At 43.4% G+C, this 27,674-nt stretch overlaps 1 long non-coding RNA gene across 1 annotated transcript in view; it reads right to left on the reverse strand.

Moving 5' to 3' along the window:
* Positions 1 to 26,440, reverse strand: part of LOC120095656 (uncharacterized) — a 37,131-nt gene extending 10,691 nt beyond the window's left edge. The window contains exon 1 of the long non-coding RNA XR_005491322.2: positions 25,817 to 26,440. This is a non-coding gene — a long non-coding RNA (uncharacterized LOC120095656). The remainder of the gene's footprint in view (positions 1 to 25,816) is intronic.
* Between the last annotated feature and the right edge of the window lie 1,234 nt (positions 26,441 to 27,674).

The raw sequence follows: 27,674 nt of genomic DNA on the forward strand, positions 1-27,674 counted from the left end.
TTCCTATCCGTAAGCATTTCCAGGAGCTCAAGGAATGTCCTGCAGCCAGGGCAGGAGAAGTTCTGTCTGAAGCTTTATAGTTTTTAAATCTTCCTAACTCTATCCTTCTCCCTGGGCAGTGGGGGAGGTGCTGTAACTGGGTCCTATTCAGGGCGGAGGACCCACAAAGTCACTTAAATTATTAATTAAATATATTGATTTGAGGCTGGGAAGATCACCCAATGGACCTGTTTGGTTCCTAGCACCCACAAGTGACTCCCATTCCCGAGGAATCGGAGATACCTGGCCCCGTGGACAACTGTACTTACTTACGTGCCCATACGTGCACGCATGCACACACCTGCACATAATTTAAAAATAAGAAAAACAAATCTTTAAATGTTTTGACATTTTCACACACATACAAAGTGCATCACAATTACTCCCGCCTCCTAACCTGCCAACACTCCACTTCCCCTACAACCCCTTTCTCCTCACTGGTGTCTCTTTTGTTTTGTGACTCGCTGAGTTAGACCAAGGTGGTCTGTGTGAGCTTGGAACTATCCACAGGAGTTCAGTGAGCTGAACCAATGCTTCCCCATATCAAGACAATGAGTCCCTCCCTGTCTCCAAGAATTGTTCTGTAGCCAACACTTCAGCAGGCATGGAGAACTGTGCATGAGAAGCTTCCTCCCTGTTGGCAGGGACCAGTCTTGGGCAGGTCCAGTGCAGGTAGCTTTTGTGATTTTAAGACGGCAGTGGCTATATCACACCCAGAAAACAGCATTTCAACAGCCCTCCTTCATCCCTTTTGCACTCTCTCCTCTTCCTTTCCCACAATGTTCTCTGAGTGGTTTTAATGGAAACAACTCTCTTTCTGATGTTCCTTGTATCTTTCTTCCTGGGACTCAGGTCCTTAGAGACCAAAGCGAAGGACCAGTCAGATGCTGCATATGCTTACACTAGCAGCTCACTGACGACTGCCATCATCTATATGCAGACTCTTCCTTCCCTTGCTTTGGAAATGGCTCTGTGCTTCATGTGGGTATACTCCATGTCCCTGAGTGCTCCTACCCCATGGCAGGTGACTTCGGTGGAAGTTTTTTTTAGACATAGTCTTCAAATTGACCAGGGCTAAAAGGCTGTCACTCTGCAAGGTCCCCAGCCTCTAGAATCACTGATGTAGAAAAGCACACTAGAAGACATGTTCAGCTAGAGGAGACTGACTGTGCCAGCCGCTTACTTGCAGTTTCTTACGGTCACAACCTTGGCATTACCCTTGTCATTTTTTCTTCATGCCCATGTCACTTCCCACAAGGCAGCTAATCCTGATGGTTCAACCTCTAGAATCCGCTGGGAATAAGACCAGGTCTCCCCATCCCAAATCTCCCACCCTGGTCTAAATACCATCATCTCTTCAATCAGCTCCAATATTCTTTCTTTTGTTTCACCTTTTGTTGTTCTTAACAAAAGTTAAATCATACCACTTCCTTCTGCTGTTCAGTACCTCCTACCATTGGCTTTCCAAGTCACCTGGCATAAAATAAAATCTGGCCATTGGGGCAGCCTTTTGAATTCCTCTCCTGTTTTCTCTAGCTCGCTCGGCATCAGCTATGGGGCATCTGAAATCTTTCTCTGCTCGCAGTGTCCCCCAAACTACTAGTCAAATAAGGGTTCCGTTATTTTGCATTGATTTCAAAATCCAGATTTATCACTTTAAGTTCTTGTTTTCTCATTAATCAGCTAAAACCATGTAAAAGATCCCTGGGGACAACCCCAGAAGGAATCATCATGAGAAGTTCCCCCTTTTTTTTATTTGACTTAGGCAGGTTATAGATTATAACAACTGGAAGAAATCTGTCCACTTGCTAATAAGAATATCTCAAAGGGATATCTAGATGAACCCTGGGCAAGGTCTGACAACCATTTATGACCACTAAGAAGCAACTGAAGTGTGAATTTACTTTGAAAAATGACTATTAGTAATGAAAATGTCAAGCAGACACTGACATTCTGTAACGGGAGTCGATAAGATTCACCTTTTTTTGCCAGGTTGCAGCACTCAGAGAGAACAGACTCTGCCTTTTCCCCAGGATTAAAACCTATTTAAGACTGGGTGGCTGGAAGCCCACGTAGCAGTAGCCCAGAAAGGAACTATACTGCTATTTAAATTATGGCTCTCGATGTCTGTAAATTATTCTTGGAACTTGAGCAGGGCCACCCTGACCACTTGAATGTGCTCCTTTTCTAGTGGGAATATTTCACGGATTGGCTGAGACGCGGCGATATAAAATTCATGTGCATATGTGAAGCCCGCATTTTGGTGCCATCTCATTGCTTTCTGTTTGTATAGTATATGTTTATCTAGGATTAAGCATAAAAGACATTTAGGAATGTTGGCTGAGTGCCAGCTTGAATGATAGACTCGACGTTAAGGCAGAGTTATTCATAGTATCCCGATCTCCTCCTCCTCCTGACCCATTCGATGAGTATCCCTGCACATTCCCTTAATTACTTAGATTCCCTCAAACTCTACACTCTAACAACCCTCAGAATTTGCTGCCAGGATTTAAATCTATGCACCAGCTCATTTTTAAAACCTCGCAGCTTTATATTATCAAAGCCTGAGGTAAGGAATAAACACTAGCCGGTGCTTATCTCTACATAGTCTCACCCTACAGTTAACCGAGTATTTAATCTCCCTCTCAGAACTGCATATTCAAAAGGAAGAGAATTTTTAAAGTTTCCACATTTGCTACATGCCCTCTCTAGCATACACTTAGGACGTTCTTTGATACAGCAGTCAGGCTGCCAGCAGAGACTTCCTTGAGAAAGAAGACGTACTATACTCTTTAGGATAAACCATGTCAAATGAAACAGCCAGCATCTGCTTGCCTCTGGCTGAGGAGAAAGAGAGAGAGAGAGAGAGAGAGAGAGAGAGAGAGAGAGAGAGAGAGAGAGAATGAATTTAAACTGTAGCTATTTATCTATGAGCATCTACCTCTCCTCTTCCAGTTGGGGGAGGGGGTGTTAAAAATTTAAAAGGATTAAAATTGAGAAATCAAAGGCATGGAAAGTTTGAAACTAGAAAGAAGAGTATAGAAGTGAATAATATCTTCTGGGTTATTTCTGAGTTGCTTCTGCCTATAGCTGCTTGCCTTCTTTCAGATTCAATGAGCATTGTTATTCCTGTCACCTATGGTATGCCAGGCCCAACCAATGCTAATCACTGGAGATGTTTAGGAAAATAAACAGAACATCTCTATGAAGGGACTCATATAAGCAATTGTTTTCTAAGGCAGATCACCAAACATACAACTAATTAAAATGCAGTCATATGCTGTGATGTATATGTGAAGTATATGCTTAGGTGAGGTAGTGGCAATTTTAGGAGGTATGAAGCTGTTAGAGTAGGTGTGTCACTGTGGGTGTGGGCTTAAGACCCTCATTCTAGCTACCTACGAGTGAGTCTTCCACTAGCAGCCTTCAGATGAAGATGTAGAGCTCTCAGCTCCTCCTGCACCATGCCTGTCCAGATGCTGCCCTGTTTTCCCCTTGATGATGATGGACTGACCCTCTGAACCTGTAAGCCAGCCCCAATTAAATGTTGTCTTTTATAAGACTTGCATTGGTCATGGTGTCTGTTCACAGCAGTAAAACCCTAATTAAGACAATGCCCATAACTATTATCACATAACACAACAACAGAGAAAGCGATGATTTTAACCTGTTTGGAAGAATTAAAAATCTTCTGTGGTTCCAGGCTTTTCCCATGCATGTGTAAACATAGCTTTCGTGTGCACTCCCAGGGTTCTACAGATTTCTAGAAGGACGTCCGTATTTATTTTTATTCCCAACTAAAATTTATTATAATTAAAGGATAGAGCAAGATCCACCAAGACAAGAGGCTCACGGGACAAATCCTAAAAGAAGCTAAGTACAGCTTCCAGTGGTACTGTTGCATCTAAACTCTCCAAGACGACCTGGGGGATGTCATCTACCAGGGGAACACGTTAGAGACTCAATGTTCAGCATCTGAATTGGGGGTTGATGTCATGGACAGTCCTGCTATGACTGGTGCATATCAAAATTTTAGACTCCCAGAAGGAAAGCAGATGGCCAACATAAAACCCATATTATTCATAGTGGGCAGGCATAATGTGCCACTCTATCTGGTAGGAATGACGAGAACACGCCTCCATTTCAAGTTCTCTGCTGCTATTCTAATGTGTAAACCATGATGTCAGTAACATGGACCAGGGATGGAGACCTTCCAGGATATAGCAGCAGAGCCTTCTCGTACATTTATTTCATCAATCTATTTTATACCATGGCATTGTACTCTAGCTGCAACTTTAGAAAGATAGTACTCAATCATAAACCTCCATGTCAGGTCATATATGCCCATCTAACTCTTGCCTGTGGTTATACTATATTTCATTTCCTAGACAGATGGTGCATTTATCATCCTTGTATAGGCAGATTTTTCTTAATGGTACTACTTCTGCACCTGCAGTATTTGTGTATATGTTTTACAGAGGCATCTAGATACAGTATTCCTTGTGTTATTCAGTTTGATAAGAAAGAAAGGTCATTGTGTTGGAATCCTAGTGGATTTATGAAAGTGTAGAAAGAGTATGGCAAAGAGGAGAGTTAGGAGGCAGATGATAAGGTCTAAAGTAAACCATGGAATAGAACTTGGCAATGAGCAGAAGTGGTGTGGACATCAGGGGAAGGCAATATGATAGTCCCCAGTGATGACAAGTAGAAAGTGAGCTAGGAGTAAGTGAAGGTGACTTAGTTATATGGTCTGAAAGCCAGCAAGTAGACGAGTTGTAAGGACATCAACTGTGGGGAAGTTGCAGGGAGTCAGAGGGGAAATTGTGGGCACTTGGATTTTCAGTTGTTTGCCCATCGTTCATTCAAATATGTTAGGCATCTTTTACATGTCACTCTGCTGGTGCTTAGCATTGGAACATTTTTTTCTTTTCCCTTTTTGTTAGCTAGCAATGATATCCAATATAGACTTTAGATAACTTGGCCATTCATTAGCTTCATTGCTATTCTTCTGTGAATGGCACACAGCTCAATAGAAGCAGCAGAGACTGATGATGAGTCAGGTCTCAGATGCTCGGATAATCTGCACACACTTGAGACTAACACAAGGAGTGAGGGGGAGGAATTATGAAAGCCAAGAAGATCGCTCTTGTGTCTGGGTTTCAAGATAGACTCCTTCCAGATCTCCCACCTCAGACAGGAGCCATTTGTACAGGTGAACAGGTGATCTGCTTTCCTCAGGACTGCAAGAGTCCTTTCTCCTGCGCACTGCTGAGTTTCCCTGTGTGGGCATCATGTGATGTGGGAGAGGAGCAGTAAGCAGCTCTCTCTAGTCAGCTTATTGATTTGCTCTCCCTCTCACACCAGTCTCTCCTTCCTTCCCTGGGAACCTGAAACACACACATCATCTGGGCACAACTTGAAGGGTAAGGGAAATCTTATTCCCATAGGGTTCTGTGTACCCCTTCATTAGACATTGAGCAGTATATGAATTTTGTTTGGTAACTTGTTTGAATTTGTATTGGTGCATGTGTCTGCATGGAGTTTAGTTGACTGGGAGAGTACCAGCATTATTCACTCATTTTCACCCAGTATGTATGGGTAGGAGACCATTCTTTATTCATTTGCACTCGGTATGTATGGAGCATGTGGTCTCCCACCTTCTTTGTGAAAAAAGTTTCCTTCTTCTTGGACTCATATTAGGATAAGTCGCTTTCTTTTTCTTCCTTAGTGACTTGAGTGCCTTTGTTTCCCTTTTCATTCATCTTCAAAGCTGAGTTCTTCCACTCTCCAGAGAAGATACATACATACATACATACATACATACATACATACATACATAGTCCATAAGCATCTGAAAGGGATGTTCAGCATCATTGGGAAATGCAAATCAAGCTCACAAGGAGGAATCAATCCCTACTCATTAGGACAGCTCTCACAGAAATCCCAGGCAAGTTCAGGGAGGACGTGGAGAAATCTGAGCTCTTCTACATTACTGGCTGGAAAACGAAGGAACCCTGTTTGCTGTAGAAAGCAGTGGGGGTAGTTCCCCCTAAATTAAACCTAGAGTTACCCCAAGAGTCAGCAATTCCAAGTAAATCGAAGAGCAAATCCGAGTGGCTCCTTTTACACTAGTTGTCCCGCAGTGCTGTTCACGGTAGTGTGAAGTAGAAGCCGCCCAAAAAGCCACTAAGAGATGAGTGATCAATAAAATGTGATACATCCATTTCAAAAACTCAACTTTCAATGAATGCTGACACAGGCTGCAACGTGGATAAACATCGTTTCAGGTGAAACTATTTTTGACCCAAAAGGAAAATCACCACACACTTCTTTTTTTTTTTTTTTTTTTTTGGTTCTTTTTTTTTCCGGAGCTGGGGACCGAACCCAGGGCCTTGTGCTTCCTAGGTAAGCGCTCTACCACTGAGCTAAATCCCCAGCCCCCAACCACACACTTCTATATGCTAGGTTCTTAGACTGGTCAGATTCATAGAGACAGGAAGCAAGATGGAAGGGGTCCGGGTCTTGGAATGGAAGCACATGAGCAATTAGTTACCATATACTTGTAAAAAACAAAAAGTTTGGGAAAATGTAAAAAGTTCTGAGGTTGGGCGCAATGATCCTAACACCAGGAGAGTTAAGGCAAGAGGACTAAGCCATTGAGGTCAGCCAGAACTCATCTCGTGTAGTGAGAACTTATCTGGAAATTAAGAAAAAAACAGTCCGAGCGCAGATTGTGATGATGGATATGGCTGTACATCAATGTGAATATACCTGATGCCCTCGAACCATCCACTTCAAAATGGTTGACATGGGGTGACGGTGCTGGTGGGAGATAGTTCAGTTGACATACATGTATGAGGACCTGAGTTTGATTTCTAGTTAAAAAAAAAAAAAAAAAAAGGCAAGGATGGTTGTGGGCACTTGCAATTCCAGTGCTTGGGAGGCAGATACAGACAGGGCTTGCTGGCTAGCCAGCCTCGCTGAGTCCAGGAGTTTCAGATGAGTGAGAGACTCCCTCAGTAAGCATGCTGAAAAGCACTCGAAGAATGTCATCCAATGTTGACAACATACATTTCACTCTAAGTGGCTTTTACTAGTATTCTAGAAATACAGTAAAATGATACAGTCAAGACTCACTGAGTTATGAGCTCTTTACTGTGATCAAATACCATAACCAAAAACAACTTGGGGAGACAGAGTTTATCTGGCATAGATATCCTGTGTCACCGTCCATTGAGAGTAACCAAGGCTGGAACTCAAACCGGGAGCGAACATGGAGGCAGGAGCTGATTCAGTGACCATGGAGGAGTGCTGCTCACTGGCTTCTTCCTCACAGCTTGTTTTTATAGAGCCGAGGCCCCTCAGCCCAGGGTGGTACCGTGCACAATAGGCTGGCCCCTCCACATCAATCACTAATTAAGAAAGTGTTCTAGAGCTCGCTTACAGCCCCATCTTACAGAGGCATTTCCTTAGTTAAGGTTGCTTCCTCTCCGATGACAGACAGCTTGTGTGAGGCTCTCACATAACTAACCAGAACACTGAGTAAACTTGACTTTTGCCCACTGATACTGTCCTTCCCTTCTTTCTCCTTGTAACACTTCCTCTAACTGTGTTGCAATCCCTGAGCCTCAGTAGCTATGCACGTCAACACCCCAGGCTTCCCTGTGTCTCCATTGAGGCTTATCTGTAATTTTAAATGTCAAGCTGTGTCTCCTAATGAAGAAGGTGCTCTTGAGCCCCTAAATCTATGCCCCTAGGTTCCCCGTGCCTTCCCAGAGAACTGGTATCGTGAAGAAGAAGTCATCCTAGGTATTTCGAATAAAGAAAAATGTAATTTAGAGTTGAATTTCGGCGGGACCATCACCGCAGACACCAGGTACTGAAGTCTTCCCCTCCAGTCTGCCTCTCCGTCTTGATCCTCGCTGCCTACTCAGATGTTACACAAGCCAGCAGTTATGACCCTGGACAGATATTCTACCATTGCTACCTCTGTGGAGTTAGGCTGGGCTGTGTCTGCCTCGCTGCTGGGGTACCTAGAGCACTGCCCACAGGCTACTCGGAGAGGCAGAAGGCAGTCCATATGGGGGTCTTCAGTCTGTGTTTCCACAGGTGGAAATCATCCTGGTCTTGGACGATTGTTGTGGTTCCCAGTCTCCTGTGTACTGAAGCACTGCTGAGGTACGGCTTGGGGTTGGGAATGGGGGTTCCCAGTCTATGCTTTCCCTCAGGGCATCCACATGCCAGTCAGGAAGGGGAAGGCAGATGCAGGGACTGGGTGGGTGGATCCGGTTTAGTTCCAAGTGAGTGCCTAGAGTACTGAGGGGCTGGAAAAGAGGTTTTCTCTGGGAGATTTAGGCGTGGCCTTTTATGAAGAACCTCCTCTCGCGCCCCCAACACCATCCTTGCTGAAGAGATGGTCCTTGCTTGTCCAAACTGCTTTATTTGATGGTCAATGTAAATGCATACACTTCACTCAGTGTGAACCAGGGATTAAATACCTTTTGTAGCAAGGGATACCCAAGAAGGGAAGCTCAATGGCTGAGCACTTGGGCCTATCTACATATCTCATTAGCAAGGATAACTCTATGTTTTTATGCTATGTGACTGACTGCCATTGTCCTCTCACGAGGTGCCTGTACTTACACATTCCAGAGCAGGTAGAGTTTGGCAGGGAGCTGGGCCCACTCCTACGGTACTGTATTCTGTGTTTCACAGGGTTTGGGCTCCCACACTCTGACCAGTTCTGTCTGGTAGCATAGTCCCCTTGGCCCTCAGAGTTAGCATTTGATTTTTGCTACCCAGCTGCAGATCATCCACTCTTTTCCCATGAGGGCAGGACTTGGGCATGATCTATAATTTGGGAGTTTGGGAGATGGGGTTTACATGTTTCTAGCCCTTGTCATTCCACAGAGCACACACAGAAAGGTAGCACACACAGCAGGCAATTTCCTGCAGGAATGCAATCTCCAGCAACAGCTAGAGTGAGCACTTTGCTTTACATACGTGAGGTATTCTCTAGAAGGAATATGGCTCCCATGTCACACAAGCATGTCTTGTGATCCCTGTGTCCTTGGGCGACAGCCGCAGAAGTCATTCCCCCAGCTCCCGCAGGAAGACACACATGCTCTGTGACACACCTTAGACCTTACACCAGCCAGCCTGTGAGGGGAGGTTTGTAATTTGCATTTTAAACATTAGGTTGGACAAGTGACAGAGCAACTGATCGGTGGGGCCGCTGTCCAAATGCAAGCCTGATGGACTCCTGTCACATCTTAATTTTCTGAGCTTGGATTTTTAATTCCCAGGGCTACTGGAGTTTCAGCATGATCCTGGATGGCCACCGACACTTCTGTGTTTAGATCCACATCCGTAGGAATACTGCATTCACTCTTCTACACTAGCTTCTGCTTCCTTCCTTCCTCCCTCCCTCCCTCCCTTCCTTTCCTTTCTCTTCTTTCTCTTTTGTAAATTTTGTTAAATTTGTTCTTTGACAAATCAATTTATTCGATGGATATAGTACATTCTGCCTCCCATATCTCTCTTCCCTTTCTCCTTCTCGTCCCCACCTCTCCTCATATGTCTCTCTCCCACATCCATATCCGTGTTCATTTTGCTATGTTTTGTGACGCACTGAACCTGACCAACGCCATCTGTGTGACCATGGGATGGTTTGGAAGCATCCACTGGTGCTTGGTGAGGTCAACAGTGGGAACACAAGTGAAACCTGTGGCTGCCTGCTCTCTTCATTAACTGCCTGCTCTCCTCAGTAACTGCCTGCTCTCTTCAGTAACTGCCTGCTCTCTTCAGTAATGGTTCTTATTTTTACTGGGTTTCCTTTGTCAAGTACAGTCTTCTTGTACAGTCTTCTTTGGTTCTGAAACTCTACCTTCCTCTGCAGAGTAGATACAGGTCAAAAGTCCTGCCTCCTTGGTTCTGAGGTATGCACTTCCTGAAGTCAAAGAGAGAAATTGGGAGAGTTCTCGTGATTCCTGATACCAAGTGACTTCATTGTTATCACCTGTATCTGTTTACAGTTTCTGCTGTCATGGATAGTCCTCAACTCGGTAGCATCCCAAACAGAACCATCTAGAGAATGGGAGTGTGTAATCTAGCTATCAGCAGCGATGCGTCAGGGTGATCTTCTGCCTTCTGGTGGCTTCAGGCAGTGCTGAGAGGGGCCTCTTCTCCTGGAATCATCTTCTCTGCATCTAATTTCCTGTTTGTCTGTTAAGGCTACTTCCGGTGGTTTCTGGCCTTACCTGACTGATTCAGGATTATCTCTTCTCAAGATCTTTACTTAATCCCACTTGCAAAGACCCTTTTCACAGATTCCTGAGATTTTGTGGCCTCTGGGATGCCTTTTAGCCCACTCTTCCATCCCGGGGAACCTAGGAAGAAAGGCTGCTTCCTTCTCCCCAGCGTGATGGTCTTTGGATATGGGCCTATTTTCTCAGTTTTGTAGAGTTATTCTTGGACAACCACTGGGGGAAGAAAATCAGCTCTCTTTAGGCACACACTAGGAAGTTTGGTGTTGACAAAGGCAGTATCGTTTTCCTGCTCAGCTTTCAAAATTAAACTCAGTCCAATCTCATTTCCAGCCACTCAGTCAGCAACATGCCTTCCCAGTCCCCGCCCTTACAGAAACCCCTTGGACAAACTCTCGCTCCTTTTGTCACAAATACACCGCATTCCATTCTGGCTTCTTCCTGGAGTTTTATTTCACAGCAGCATTTCTCCAGATTGCCTTGTTTCTGAATTTCCTCACTATTAATGTCTCTGGTGAATCCTGGTGCCAGGCTCCTGTTTCCTCCTGCTCAACCGGGGACCATTCACCACACTTGCGTTCCTTGCTCCTTCCCAGACAGTCATTAATATGAAGTTAAGGTACAGCATCGAAGTTGATAATATCCTCCCATAAAGGAGAGAGAAAAAAACAAAACGCTGGATGCTATTTTACACAGGATGTAGCAGAAATCATTTCTGCTCTCTGGAATATCAGTGCAAAGATGGATTCGTGTCTACCCTCCCAGAAATACCTGGTTACCTTTACCTCAGTGGTTAGTTCCACAAGACTCACGGGCTCTCACCGTTCAGCCTTCTATCCCACTTAGGGACACACCGAGGGGCTTTGTGACTCTGTCCATCCACTGGCCACTCTGGCTATAGCTGTTCTGAACTCCTGGGAATATCTCCCATCTGCACATCTCCAGCTTTGGGGATTGATTGCCTTCATTTTAATACTGGAAAGCACGAAGCAGCTGTCTGGAGATCACTACCTTCACTTTGCGAGTTGAGAATCCATGGCTAGATGATTGGAATGGAGTCACCAGCCTGAATGTGGCAAAGCTGTAACCTAGGAATCTCAGTGGTGAAGGAAGTTTGCTTCCTGTACTTGGGCTGTTCCTCATGATCCTGGTTTCTTCTCTGGTGGGGTGATAAGCACTGTCCAAAATGGATTTGGGGAAGGAAAATGATTATTGCAGCTTACAGGTTAGAGTCCCTCATTGAGGGATTCCAATGGATGCAGAAACCCTGGAGGAATGCTGCTTACTGGCTTGTTTTCCATGGCTTCCACAGCTACTTTTCATATACAATTCAGATCAATCTTCCTAGGGATGGCACTACTCATAGTAGGCTGGGTCCTTCCGCATGAATTAGCAATTAAGAAAACACCCATAGACATGCCTTTGATGGGAACAATTCTTCAATCCATGTTACCGTTTCCCAGGTGACTCCAGTTTATGTCAAGCTGACAAAAGCTAACCAATACACCCCACCTCCCTTTTCGTTGTTTGTTTTGTTTGTTTGTTTGTTTGTTTTGATTTTTTTTCCATCTTCGCTCCCACCTTAACGCTACCATCCTGTCTTCCTCTATTCCCTCTGGACCAAACTGCACTGGCTTCATCATTACCTATACAGTCTTTGGCACATTTCTTAGCATCTTTGAGTTTCAGTCTCTTGGTCTGAGAAGAGGAATATTATTAATTTCCATGTAGGACTATGGTATGTTAGATGAAAACGTGATGAGAGATGAGGAAAAAGAGACTTTAGAAAGACCACATATGCATAATTAAAACTCTGCAACCCGGTTGGCAACCAGCAGATATTTCTTTGCTCCATTTTTAACAGCAGGGATACATAGCTAAGATAGTACACACCCATCCCCCACTCACCTGCATCAACCTTATCATAGAACTGCTGTATCTGATTTATCAGGAGACCCTGGCTGTGCTGCTGTGACTATGAGCTGTGACCAAATGAGAGAAGCCTGATAGATATGGCCAGAGTGATTAATAGCAGCCTGTCTCTAGAGCTATGGGAGTGGCAAGTGGCACACTGTGCCCTGACTCCCTTCTAACTCTGCACTGCCTTTTTCACGTGTTTGACCAAGCGGAAGCCCCCCCCCCCTCAGCACAGTGTCTGGCTGTGGTCCTTGGATTTCCTGGATCACGAAGATATATCCTCTGGGCACTGGCATTTATCCAGCGTAGAGTTTGAGCTCAGGATGTGAGTGCAACTGCACGTCTGTACTTGACTGATTGCATCTCAGGACAAAGTGTGGGTCAGAGGAGGCACAGCAGTCACGCCTGTGTATGTTCCGTCCCTGCTACTACAGTGTCATTGTCTGGAGCTTTTGTGATGAGCAATCCATCAGCAGCACCACATGCTGTACAGTGTTAAGAGTCATGTCGAGCCAGAGAAGAGACTACTCTCATTTTCAGATCTCGTGGTTACTGATGACACATCTTCTGAAAATGAAATAATAGCCTCTTGCTAAGCCCTGTGCTTACCAACTCCCCTTCTGCAGATGTCCAGATGCCTCTAGCCTTAGGTCAGGAGGACTAAGCAGAAACCAACAACAACAAATCAACCAACACACAAACAACAGCAGAAACCAACTCATTAACCTACCAAAGCTAGAATACACCCTCCACCATGTCTTGATTGCTGCCATTCTAGCACTTACTGATTTTATCAAGGGAAAATCAGCAGAGAAAATGGTTTATTCTTCCTCAATCCAGCTCTTAAATAGAAAACAGAGTTTGTGGGACTGCAATGTGTCAGGAACAGGGAAGTTGAGGTCCTGTCTTGCTGGGTCAGCCTTCCTGATCTCAGCCCCCTCCACCCCAGTAGAGTTGGAAAAAACACAGCAGTTCCTATTTCAAATTACACAGTTGGATGATGTTTCTCTTGGCTCCAAGTAGAAAGGCTGGTGCCCAGAGCAATTTTTTGGCAAAAGTGCAATGTATGAAATGAAGTTTTTCTTCCCTTCTAACATTCTCAGCATCACTCTTAATCACTTTTCTCTTGATCTCTATCCAAGTTTCCCAAGAAGAATTTCTTTTTTCCTCTCTTGACTCATCTACTTGTGAACTCAGAGGGATCTGAGACAGTTTCTCCAACTCTAAAATTCAGAGCAGTGTTTCACAACTGTAATGTGTATATGAATCTGCTATACTTAGTCCTGTTCTGATAACAAAACACTTGAGTCTTAGTAGTTTGTAAAGAAGAGAGGTTGATTTAACTCACAGTGTGGGGAGCTGGGAGTTCAAAAGATATTCCACTAGTTCTGGTGAAGATGCTCTTAGCTACATTGTATCATAGTGATAGTATCAACAGAGATCTCCTTTATTAGAGGGAGAGATGGCATGGTAAAACAGAAAGCCAGAGGATGGGGAGGGGCCAGGATTGCTTTGTTACATCAACCTTTTCCAAGAGTTGATGTAACTCAGTGTTCACGGAACAGTGTTATTTCCTTCCATTCCTTTTATACCCATCAATCTTGGACACCTAACTTCCTCTCATTAGACTCCACTACTTCCCAGTATGATGGCATCTGGACTAAAATCAGAACACAAAACCCTATGTTGAACATACCCAAGCCAAACCATACACATAGTATTATGAAAATGCAAACCCAGAACCAGTAGTTCTGGAGTAGAGTATGAGTCTGCATCTCTGACAAGCTTCTAGCAAGAATGGTGTGGCACAAAGCCATAAACCAATGCCTGGGTAAGCCAGCCAGAAGAGTCATGGCAGTATTTAAGCAGGAAAAGGAAGTTGGGACAGGTGCTGAACTCCCTGGAAAAAAATGACGAGGCTGAAGCCTGGGTTCCTGCAGGCTATTTTAGTTTAGGAATTAAGAAGTGATTTCTCCTGCTTTTAGCTTTGTGGGGCTTACACTCAGGAAACATCACCAGCTGGACACCTCAGTACTGGATGTCCCCAGGGAAGGAGAACCTGATCAGCCCTCATTCCACCATGATTGAAATGTTCCAAGTAATGGGATTTTTGAATAAATTAGCTATTCATCACGAAAGAGGTATTATAGATAAATACCATACCTCATTGCTATTCCAAGCTGTCCACCAGTCATCTCTTTTAAGGAGAAAAATAGAAGAATTAATGTGATTCTGAACAGTGATCTGCTTAATGATTTCAAGGTTTTTATCTGAAGAGTATTTCAATAAACTACTTTAAAAGAAGTGGAAGGGGGAAAAGATGCATGAAGGGCTCATAAATTGCTGAAAGGTTGGTTCTCTAGGACTAGAAATCAAGAAAAAGGGTGAATGTTATAGGAAGATGTTTAAGTACTTATTCAGGAAAACTAAATAGAAAATCAATCAGAAAAATAAAAAATTCATAAATCCAATTGCCTCTAATTGGCTTAGCACATAGTACAGAATTTCAAATGTTTGTCTGTGAGCAACTCAGTCTCTTGAAATGATGCCTCTCAGCATAGGAGAGAGTATTTGGGTTACATTTCTTTTCCTATCAAAGAAAACTCATCAAGCCCACAGCAGTCCTTCAAAGGCTCAGTTTGAAATAAAAAACTCCTTATGGTAGCTATTTATGGTGAAATTCCACTAAAGATTTTCTTAAGTCAGGAAAAACACATTTTCATACTAGTCATTTAATCATTTATTAATTTTATACTATATACACAGCACTAGACTGGGTCCCATAGGAGAGACGACAAACTGAGCTAGAATTCTTGAGAAATGTGGTTTGGGGGTGGGGGTGGAGGGTTGAAGGGGAAAGAGATGAAAGCCTAATTAACCAAAGAACAAGATTGACATGAGTAATTAATTACAGAGATCTCACTACAAGGCCTGAGAAGGAGAGACTGGGTAGTTTCTACTGAAGGCAGTTTCAAACGTTTCTTGAAGGAGGTGAAGTTCACTTCAGTGGGTATGAAGATATACCATAGAGGGTGGAAAAACCCACAACTCCTTGAACAAGTATGCAGCAAAAATGTGAGTTAGGTTCAGAGAATGTAGACTTGTAGCACTTTATAGTGAGCTCAGTTCATTCTGAGAGCCTGAAAAAAATGCAGTCAGTTTTGAGCTTTAGTGTCTTTGTGGACTTCATTGACTTGGTCCACTTTCTTTGTTTCTCTTGTCAGAGCACAATGATTCCACTAAGGGCTGGAGAGATAGCTCAGTGGGTAGAGCACAGACAGCCGTTCCAGAAGATCTGCCTTTGATTTCCAGAAGACCTGAGTTCGATTTCCAGCAACCACATCCGGCAACTCACAGCCCTCTGTAACTCCAGCTCTATGACGTCCAACACTTTTGGCCTCCATAGACACCTGTATTATATGCACAGACTCCCACACAGAAATGTACGTGTACAAATAATTTAAAAGGAAAGTAAATATTTTAATAAAATATTCTTGTGTTACTGACAAAGTAAGGTTGTCCCTTCCAAGGAGCCTTCACTTTACTTTAAAAATAAAGTATATCTTTACCGTATATTTGCTTAAGAAATTGAAAAGCTTAAGATATGGGAGTATTCGCAATGTAAACAGTAAAAATAACTTTATGAAGCCATGGTCTCCCCCCTCCCTTGTTTTTGTCCTAAGCATTTTCAGTATTCCAGACCTCGCTCAATGTCTGTTTTTATAGTGGAAACAAAGGAAAAGAGTCACATTATTTTTCTAAGGTGCAATCTTTATCCCCTAGAGGAATTTCTGGCACCTGCTTAATGGTCACATTTTCAGACCTGATCATGTACCAAAGGCCACCTTTTGTGTGTTACACAAAGAGTATGTGTTTTAGAAAAGGAAAGTCCCAGGTTTTGCTTCCAACTCCACCCTTCAGAGCCCTGACTCTAGGTCATGCTGCTCTGCTTCTCAGAGCTGAGACCTTTATTTGTGCAAACTGGAAGGGATTGATTAGGATCAAGGCCAGATGACATCACAAAGTCCCTTCTGATCATGACAGGAGGTAGCCAGTGTGATCTTACCTGTGAACAGGTCATTCTCAGCACAGATGGGGTAGACCAGAAGGACACAAGGCAGCTATGGTGCGGGTTATGGGGTCCTTCTGTCTGCCACTAACTCAGAAGAGCTTCGCACACCTTTTCCACAGCCCTGACAAGCACACACCACTGTCCCTGTCCAGTTCACGCAGGTTAGTGTACTCATTGCTTGGCTCTTAGGGGAAATTTTCTTTCTCCAAGAGACTTTGCCCCACACAGACAAGGCAAACACTAATCTCTTCTCACTGCTGTGGCCACTTCTAATTTACCAACATTCAGTGTCCTCACTGCTTAGAAAATTCACGGGAGTAGTACCAGCTTGGCCTATAGTGGTAGAGCACAAACATTCTTGAGTGATTAAGAAATGAAAATGGCGGCTTTATCAGTCATCAGTGGGAGGAGGAGGAGAAGCCTTGGTCCTGTGAAGGCTCCATGCCCCAGTGTAGTGGAATGGCAGGATGGGGAGGTGGGAGGGAGTGGGAGTGGATGGGGCAGCACTCTCACGGAGGCAGAGGATAGGGGGATAGGATAAGGGGTTTCTGGAGGGGAAACCTGGAAAGGGGATAATATTTGAAATGTAAATAAAGAAAATAATCCAATTAAAAAATCAAAAAAGAAATCAAAAGGGAAAGTAAGGAAGAACGAGAGGGAAGGATGGAGGGAAAGATCCTGTTAAAATTCACTGCACTACAGTCAGATAGACCAGTGTGGGGGAGTGAAGGATAGGGTGTTCAAAGTCAGTTGGCAGCCGCCTAGGAAGGATCAGAGGTACCTCCCATTAATACGCTATGATCTTTTCTGAAAAGAGCAGAAAGGCAGGACAGGGGTTCACTCATTCCTACGTGTGTCAGCTTTGCTTTCCGTACAATGTTTAACCACCACCGCCAAGATCTTGGGGCCGCATGAACTTCACGCAATAAATTTCCACAGACTGACACTCCTCTATGACTCAGGAGAGAGCTTCATAGGCTCATTCCCCTGCTTTACAAACTGGTCGCCTTTTACTAGGTAGGGTAGATGAATATTTTAATATGGCCTTTCAGGAAAATATAATAGAATATTCTATCATGAAGTATTCTGTGTCTGTTTTCAATGCAAAATATTTGATGGGGCCTGGGATGGGAATTTGAAAGGCTTTCCCAATTTTTTTTTTTATCTTGGCTACATATTGGAAGTCCTGGAAAGGAGGGGATGAGGTTATAGAGAGGTGGAGAACGCTCAGCAGGAGATTTAGAGCTCAGGGTAAGAAACCTCCATGAAGCATTTAGTGGGCTGAGCAGCTCAAAAAAAAAATGTCAAGTTTCAGATATCTACCGTGTTAATGATTAAAATGTGTTATGCAAGTATGGTGTCGGGTACCAAATCATCTCACTTGATCCTGTCACCTCTGCAGTTGATCCCATACTAGTTTTAACAGACACAGAAATCAATTTAAAATGTGTACAAGGAGCAGTGCTTAAGAGCACTGAGTTCCATTCCCAGCAACCACATGGTGGTTCACAACCATCTGTAGTACGATCCAATGCCCTCTTCTGGTGTGTCTGAAGACAGCTACTGTGTACTCATATGCATAAAATAAATAATCCTTAAATTGACACATAGGAAGGACTCATAGTCTGTAACTGGTAAATTCAGACAGTTCCTTCCCCAGCCTTGGGTAATGCAGGGCAGGCCCAGTTGGTGGGAACAGAGGGAGAGTGGAATGTGAAGATGTTCTTTATCCTGGAGAAGCTTGAGCCCTGGGAGTACAAAGTAGTAGGAACTCACATTCTCTAGCTCATCCTTCCGCAAATCACAGAAACTCCGATTTTGGAACTAGAGAGAAGTCTATTGTGCATTGTACCCGCTCTTCCTATAATCCTCTCTTGTCCCTCTGATCCTAATATTGTGGCTACAGCTGACTGGACCACAAATACTGAGCGAAAGAAAACACCTTCTAGGCAAAGGAAATCACTTTTCTGCTGGTGCCTGTTGTTAGAATACCTCAAAAAAAAAAAAAAACCCACCAAGGTAAGTCTAGACTTGAATGCTTCCTAGCCCTGAAGCCCTACAGTTCAGTAACCTTTAGAATATTATCCTTTAAATATTTATCCAGTGTTTGTTTAAATGGGTGTCTGAGACCCACCACATAAAAGGACAGAAGGAAGGCCATATCCGTGTGTCCCATGGCCCTGCTTTAGCTCTGGTCTCAATCATCATGTTGATTCATCAAGGCCAAGGGTCTATGGTAAAGATAGTTTCCCTATTCCTTCCTCCACTGACTTCCTCATATCTAACTCTTAGTATCATCACATCCCCTGAGGGGCTGGCCTTTCACACACTTCCACATGCCTTACACTTTCCAAATGCATGTGGTGATCTCGGAAAAGAGTTGCTTCTCTATAACCATTTGGCACCAAACTATATTTAGATGGTGCTTCTAGGATAGTTCTTAGTCTGTGGGTCACGACCCCCTGGGGGATCACATATCAGATATCCTGTATATCATATATTTAAATTACCATTCATAGTGGTAGCAAAATTATAGTTACAAGTAGCAATGAAAATAATTTCATGGTTGGGGGGTCATCACAACATTAGGAACTATATTAAAGGGTCACAGCCTTAGGAAGGTTGGCAACCACTGTTCTGGAAGATTCTTTACTGGAATTGCTGCAAACCGGTATCTCATCTCTGAGACAAAGAGAGATATATTGAAAAGGTCAGTTCATGGCCACCCAGGGCCTTGGCCTAAGGACAATGGGAGCTGCTGGAGGTTTTAAATGGAAATAATGTAGTTTGTCTTCTACAGAGATTGCTATGAACAGGACCCTCTGCTGGCTGTGGTCGGAGAGTCTACAGCACTGAGGGTAGGTAATATTAGAACCCCTCAAAACCCCAGGTATTTCTTCTTTTAGTCATAATCGTTGTCACAGTGCTCACTTTTGTCTTTCTAACTTGGAAAGCCTTGGATAAAACAATAATCCAGTCTCTCTTAATAATTCAAAGACAAAAATTAGCCAGATTGCAGCTTGTTTGAGCCCAGAGCTCACAAAGCTTGTCATATCTTTCCTGTTCCAGAATTTACTGGAGTAGTCCAGCCATTCTCTCTTTCAACACCCATTCTATACCTGCTGGCTTTACTGTGCCCTTTGCTGCCTCATTGTCTCCTTACTACTTTTCTGAATGTCACTGTCTTGCTGGTGAGTGCGTCTCAATAATTCATGCTCGGCCCTGAAGAACTCAAGAGAGAGCCTGAAGAACTCAAATAGATAGCATTCAACAGGGACTGCTTTTCGTTAAACGAATATGAGCAATAATTAGTCTCAAAGTCATGGACTGACCTCGACATATCCACCCACTACTGACCAGGCTGTCAAGAACACATGGCAGATGAGGGTAGGGGTGGGGCACAGTGAAGGGCAGGCATAATTGTGTAATAGACTACACTCTTAATAGAACAGAATAGAGATGAGCCCTTGTCTGAGCTCTAGACCTAAAAGGATAAGAAACACAGTAGAGGGGGCTAGAGAGGTGGCTCAGAAATTTAAAGTGAGTGCTTCTTGCTGTTTTGGAAGAACTAGGTTTGATTCCCAGTACTTACTTACACCGTGAGTGGCTCACAACTATCCATAATTCCAGACACAGGCAATCTGGTGCCCTTTTCTGACCTCTGGCACTAAGCAGGAAGATAGAATACATGGTATACATTTAGGCAAAAGAGTCATACATATAAAATAGAAATTAAAGACATCTTTCAAAAGAAGAAAATACTCTTACACCGAGCTTTCCCCGTCCTGGTACAGGGTAGGAAGTCACCTTGCCCAAATTGTCTTCTGGTCTACCACCCGCTCCCATGTCTTAGGCATTCTTCCTCATCAATTGGGGCTCCAACCTTTTCATTTGTAAAATTGGTACAATAGCTATGAGGTTCCACTGTCACAGAGTTTTGTGAGATTAAAATGAGAGGTCATCTATTCCTGGCCCAGTAAATGATTTGACTTTACAGTTTCTACCATAAACTGATCACCTCCTTTATTCCTGAATTTCTAAGTGTCTTAGTTAGGATTTTATTGCCTTGACGAGACACTGTGACCATAGCAACTCTTATAAAGGAAAACATTTAATTGGGACTGGCTTACAGGTTCAGAGGTTTAGTCCATTATCATCTTGGTGGGAATCATGGCAGCATTCATGCTAGAGAAGGAACTGAGAATTCTACATCTTGATCTGAAAGCAGCAGAAGGGGACTGGGTGACACACTGGGTGTAGCTTGAGCATAAGAGACCTCAAAGTCTGCCCCCACAGTGACCAACTTCCTCCAACAAGGCTCTGCCTCCTAATAGTGATGCTCCCTATGGGCAGCATTCAAACACACGATTCTATGTGTGCCCTACCTCAAAAGTCCGCATCGCCTATCACAGCAAGCCTCTGTTGAGCAGGTTATCTGTTCTCCCTCCATGTAGAAAGCCACGTTCCTTCTTAGCTCTTTTAATTTCAGTCACAGTATTTCTACCACGTAGTGGGTCTTCCTTTCTCTTAGCCCACTATGGCCTTCCCAAAACTGTACTTGTTGGTTTTAGCCCCAAGACAGACTAGGAAGGTAGAGTTGAGCACTGAAGATCTCAGACCTCAGAGTGCAAACCCTCCTATACTGGACATTGATGTTGACTGAGTTCGTCTAATGCTTCTTTTCCAATCTCCTACTTACGTCATTCTCCTTCCCTCAAATCATGACACATAATCACCACTGCCTCTGCTTTTCCTGCTTCCTGCTCTAAAAGCTACTTGGTGTTCAGTACTCAGATCAAAAGGATCTTTCAACTTTTCTTTTGCTCCAAAGAACAGACTAATCTCGCCCGCTAGCTTCTCAGGCTACCTGTTCTCCTCATTGGCAGACTTCTCCAGAGAGCACTGGGGAGTGCCTGCTGCAGTGAGGTATCTAATGTTCATCTCCCTCCTTCACTGGAATGAAAGCTGCTACTGTTAAAAGATCAAATGTTTCCTGAGTGCCTACTGTATGTAGTGTGGTAGTGTGCTGACTACTAATGATTCAGTGGTCACCCAAGTGATTCGTTCCCTGCCTTCATGAATTCTATATAAAGCTATGTAACTGAAAATTGAGCCTGAGCTCTTCAAATTTATGGGGCCTTTCATGAGCTGCTAGTACATCTTAAAAAATAAAAAGAGAATGGGGGATTCCCCCTCTAAATTGAAGTGCAAGAGTGATGGGGTTTCTCTGGTCAAACAAAAACTGATAGAAATATCTTATGCTCCTAACAGAAGAGATGGAAATGCCACGTTCTTCATGAAAAGTTTTGACTTAGGGGATCAAGGGGGATACTGAGGCAGAATGTCCGTTTAGATTGGATATTTATTAGAAGAGTTGTCACTGTCATAGACAGACAAGCAGACAGCAGCACAATGAAGACTCTGTGGACAGTGTGAGGTCCTTCCTGATACAAGTAGCAGTAGAAGGGGTATTCTATGCAACACAATTGATAAGCCATTCTTAGCACATGCTCACAGTAAGGCTGTCCCTAATCAGCCATGAGGTCAAGAATCTAGAAACAGTCACATTTCAAGCCAAATGGAGGTTTATAAAATGGCATGGTTCTGCCTGACACTTTGAGATCCTGATCAGAGAAGACAAGTTACCAGGACTAGGCTAGGGATCCTCTTCACCTGTCTTAATTAAAGGGTCTATACATGCCTTATCTCTGTCACTACCCATTTAATAACTTGCTCTAAGAGATAAATTGGTCCTTCGATTAGACTCCAACAACTCTCACACCTGACCCCTGCCTGGACTTCTAACTCTCTCCCCTGATAGTTGATCAAGTGCTTCTCAGGGCACATCCAACACTACAGCAGCACTCACAATGCTAAGCCGACCGGGTTACAGTGACCTGCTTTTGCCTGGTGGCTCCACCAGTATTTCTGGGGCAGATATATATTCTAGACCTTATTTCAAGGGATACTTTGAGGTCTATATTAGTTTTTCTATAGCTAGTATAACAAAGTATGAAAACTGAAGTGAATTTCAGAACTGTTATGGAGATCTGAAGTTCAAAATCAGGGTTTCAGCGGGGCTATTCTCCTGCTGACCACTCTATGGGAGAATCCTTCCCCCATAGAGTGTGTCTTTCAGCTTCTGTTCCTTGGCTAGTGGTACTAATCTTTGCTTCTTTTATGTCTCTTCTGTCTTTATAAGTACCTTGGTCATTGAATTTAGGGACCTCTGGTCAATTCAGGATCATCTCATTTCAAGATGTTACCTGTGGTCAGAGTCTCAGTTAGGTATTCCTGGGTTTATATCTAAAGAGTTGGGTTAAAGACTCAAAGATTACAAAGGCAACTATTCAAATCAGGACCATGGCAACTTATAAAATGAAAGGTTCATTCTGAACTTACAATCCCACAGGGATAATAGTCTATGCAGAGTAGTGAAGTAGAGGCAGCAGGCAGCAGACAGCTAAAGAAACAGCTAAGAGTTTACATCTCAAACCACAAATAGGAGGCAGAGAGTGCAATGGGCAGGGCACATGAATTTTGACACCAAAGCTGCCCCCAATGGCACACTTTGTCCAACAAGATCACAGCTCCTAATTCTTCCCAATCAGATACACTTAAATTCGGAGACCAAGTATTCAAATATAGAAGTCTACAAGAGCCATTCTTAGTCAAACCACCATGGGGTCTGAGAGCTTGGTTTTCTAAAGGGGTATCACACTAGCACAAATGGTTCTCTGTTTGGACTATGTAAGCCTTGGCTTGCTGTGCATGGGCCTACCCATGAGGCATCTGATTGTCCTTTCCCTACTTTGGAAACATATCCTCTTTTTGCTCTTTGAGAGTCTCATGGAGTGTGTTTTGCTCATATTCAACCATACGTCCAAACTCTTTCCAGGTAGGTCCCCTCTTCCTTACTCACCCAAACTGGTATCATATATTTTTAAGCCTTCAAGACTCAAATATTCTTGTATGTGTGGCTTTCAGCTAGAAAGTGGTCAACTTACTAGGGGCTACATCCTTAGAGAGAACTATCTCTACCTCTCTCATTAGCTAACAATAATGCATCTGGCTTTAATCATATGCATGTCTAATTATAAGTAGGTATTCTTTCTAAAAGTTCACTCAGAGGACACAGTTTGCCTTATTGATATTCATCCAAAAGTGGTCCAATATGAATTGACTTCTTGCTTATAGGTTCCAGATGTGTTTCCAGATGTGCTTGAGTAGAAATGGGCATTATCCAGGGATCACTAAGGGAAATAGCTTACTTCCATTTTTAAAAGCAGGTATATGAAGCCTGGTACAGGTTATATGTATCGTTATAAGAGAGGTATGTTCTTTGCCATTCTCTATGCTTGCCTCAAAGAGTTTTAGCTTAATTACACCTTCAACAATCCTTTTTACAAACAAAACCCCAAAAAACAAAAATAGAACACAAAACAAAAACAACAACAAAAAACCTATAACAGTCTCAAATCCCAACTATTACAAGAAGGTATATTTTGAGAGGTTCACTACCCAACTGTGCAGACCAGGCTGTACCCTGCTCTGAGTTACTGTCCTCTAAGTTGCTTGAGATCATGACTATAACACTGAGCCTTGCCCTGAGTGACTCCATCTTACAAAGCAGAGTTTGTCTTCATGTTGAGGTACAATGGATGTGCATCTCATTTGTGGACACCATCTGTCCAACAGCAACCATAAGGAACTAATAACTTATAACTTTTTCCTGTAAATAAAAGGATACTGCCTATAAACTTAACAAAGTAGATTAGAAACACATGTATACATGGGCATATTAAAACCACACCAGATAATCTAGGCTTCTGAACTTACCAAACACACCAGACCAGCAAAGAGATCAATATCCTTAAGACAAGTCCATGAAAGGAAAAACAGAAAACACGCAACAGGGCTGGTTGATTTTGTCATCTACATACACACCTACACATATCTAGGAACAGGATCTTAATTATGAAAAACACTTCCATAAGATTGGACTGTAGAAAAGTTTATGGAATATTGCCTTGATTAACAATTGATGTAGGAAGCCACTGTGGACAATGCTAGCCTGGACAGATAGATGGTCCTGGGTTGTATAAGAAAGCAGGCTTAGCAAGCCCTGAGGATCAAGCCAGTAAGGAGTTGCAATGGTTTGAATGAGAATGGCCTCCATAAGCTTCTATGTTTGAATGTTTGGTCTCCATTTGGTGGAACTGTTTAGGAAGGATTAGGGGGTGTGGCTTTGTTGCAGGAGGTGTGTCAGGGGGAAGGGCTTGCAGATCTGTCTGCCATATGTTCACCCTACCATCATGAACTCTAATCCCCTAGAACTGTAAGTTCATCTGAACACTTCCTTTCATAAACTGTCTGGCCATAATATTATATCAGAATAGAAAAGTAACTAATAGGGCAATGTTCCTCCATGGCCCAACACTTCTAGGCTCCTGTCCTGAATCCTGCCATGCTTCTGTCAGTGATTGACTATAAACTGCAAGCTGAAATAAACCCTTTCCTTCCTGAACTGGTTTTGGTCATGCGGTTTGTCACGTCAACAGAAAGCAAATCAATACAACTATAATAAAGAAGGGCCCAACAACCTGCCATGAGACTACCCTCTGTGGTGTGTGTGGCCGAAGGTCTGACGAGCAGAGAATCCCTGCCTCTGAGGCTTCAGTTTAGTAGTTCCCACTGCCTGACTTAGTTCACTCTAATATCTATCCATCAATCCTATTCAGACCCGGACATGTGCCTACCCTAATGGTTCTTTGCCTCCATTGTAGACCTCAGCCTTTGGTCTCTGCAGACTTGGTTTAATTCATCCAACTTCTAGCAGAATTCCAAATGGCTTCATTGATATCTAACCATTTGCAGTGACTTCCTCTGTAGGAAGTCACCTGAGTTCTTTTATTTTCTCCTCATTGTGCTCGCATGACTCACATTCTCAGAGTTTCCCTTCCTGTGACATCAACTAGCATTAGCTCCCTACCCCCAGATGTAAATTATCTTTAAAATCCATGGATTCTTTAATATTTTTGTAGCCATTCTACAGTGTGTGTGAAGTGTGACACATGGTCTTAAGAGTTGATATTAGGAATTAAGATTGGAAAAGAAGAAAGTATGATTGTGGATAGTCACACTGAAAAGGAATAGGGTGATTGCCTGGTAAGTTGAAACCAGTGAAACCAGAATAATTTGTGAATTTATTGCTGTTCAAGAAACTCTGATAGTAATGTAAAGACACAAATGGGTCTATTCTGATAAAGAATACTCCTGATACCAAGACGTTTTATGGTTGCAGGGCTACCCCAGTTATCAATTCTACAGAAATTTCATGTTAGTCTAGACCACCTGGAGGCTATTAGGATGAGTCAATGAGGGTTAGTCACCCTGTCTCTGGGAAATGACTGGGAATACCCATGGCCACCTGCATTCTTTTATTTTCTCATTGTGCTGGCATGACTCACTTTCTCGGAGTTTCCCTCCCTGTAAATTTTCTAAGATTCCTTAAGTCTCTTACCTGAGAGATTGAAGTTGCTAGATGAGGCATCTAATAGACTCCTGCTCCTCCTGTTACAACCTTTAGGATAGGAAAGCCGTGATTATTTATGATGATGATCAATAAAGAAAAGTAAGGGCTTTAGAAAGGGAATAAAGTTATGCTGTCTTGAGCTCAGTTTCCAGAGCTCTGAGGTCAGACGGTCCTTTGAGGTCCGGAAGTTTTCAACACCAGCTTCTCTTCTGCAAGCCTCTATGTGTAGGTTCCACCCACAAAGTTCCGTGCCTAATTTGGGCCTCCAAGAGCAAGAAGGACCTTCAGCAGACAGGAAAAGGAAAGGCAGTTTACTAGCCTGACAAAACCCGGGGCATACAGGGCATCTACATGAGGAGGGAGTGGGCTTCCCTATATAGAAGGGGAGGAATTGTCTTTGGAAATGGAAGAAAATGGAGTCTCTAATATAAAACAGTAGGGTGTGTATAGATGGATAGCTGCACCCTTGGCTGTATAGAGGTTGCTTTGAAGGCGGAGCCTGGAAAGACTTCCAAAAGAGAGGTCAGAGAGGTAGGAACTGAACTTTCTTTTTTTTAGGTTCATGGGTTTTTTGTTTGTTTGTTTGCTTGTTTTGGATATTTTATTTACAAATTTCAAATGTTATCCCCTTTCCCCATTTCCCTTCCAGAAACTCCCTATCCCATCCTCTCTCCCCCCACTTCTATGAGGGTGTTTCCTCCACCCACTCCTGCCTCCCCACCCTGGCATTCCCCTACTGGGACACTGAGCCTTCACAGAACCAAAGGTCTCTCCTCCCACTGATGTCCAACAAGGTCATCCTCAGCTACATATGCAGCTAGAGACATGGGTCCCTCCATGTGTACTCTTTAGTTGGTGGTTTAATCCCTGGGAGCTCTGGGAGCTCTGGTTGGTTGATATTGTTGTTCTTCCTATGGGATTGCAAACTTTTAAATTATCATTATTTTTTATTTTTAAGGATTGAGAGGAGTGTGTCTTCTGGTAGAACATTTTCCTGACTTCCCCAAGGCCCTGGGTTTGACTCCTGCACAGGAAAACAAATCAAAAACTGATTTGCTCTTATGAAAATTGTCCAAAATGCTAAGAAAAGGTGAAAGAGGAAAACAGGAGGTGGTGTTACATGCCTTTAATCCCAGCACTTGGGAGGCTGAGGAAAGCAGATCTCTCAGTTTGAGGCCAGCCCAGTCTGCAGAGTGAGATCTAGGATATCGAGGACCACACAGATAAACCCTGTAGTCTTGAAACAGACAAAACCAATCCAGGAAGGAAGGAAGGGAGGAGGAAGGAAGGAAGGAAGGAAGGAAAGAAGGAAGGAAGGAAGGAAGGAAAATGGAAGAGAGGGAAGGAGAGAGGGTGGCAAGGAGGGAGGGAGGAGAGGAGGGAGAGAAGGGGGTGGGGGTAGGAAGGGAAAGCGAAAGAAGAAAACAGGGAAGCCAGCTTGAGAAGCTGCTGCAGGTGGATACCCAGGTGTTTTGCAGGCTAGGACCTAGGATTTAGAACTGTGGGACCAGTGACAGTCAGAAACCCATGTGGGATGTTGATTTATTAACTGGGGTGAATTTTAAAGTGAGGGAAATCTCAAATCACGCCAAACCAAAGAGCCTGGGAGGCATTTAAGAGCACAGATTTTTTTTTTTTCAAGATGAGCTTGCTTTGGGACATGTTGACCTGCCATGATGTCTTGAAATTCAAATAGAAATGCCCAGCTGTTTGTTAGAGATGCCTTGTGGCTGTGCTGTCACGGCTGCAGGTTCGCCCTGTCACAGGCTGGTCTAACAGGCTGTCTCTTGGGAAGACAGCTTCCTGTTAACTCCACCAAAGCTCCCTCTGTCTTATCTCGAATGTG

Source organism: Rattus norvegicus, chromosome 11 (assembly GCF_036323735.1).
Source record: "Rattus norvegicus strain BN/NHsdMcwi chromosome 11, GRCr8, whole genome shotgun sequence".
Lineage (NCBI taxonomy): Eukaryota > Metazoa > Chordata > Mammalia > Rodentia > Muridae > Rattus > Rattus norvegicus.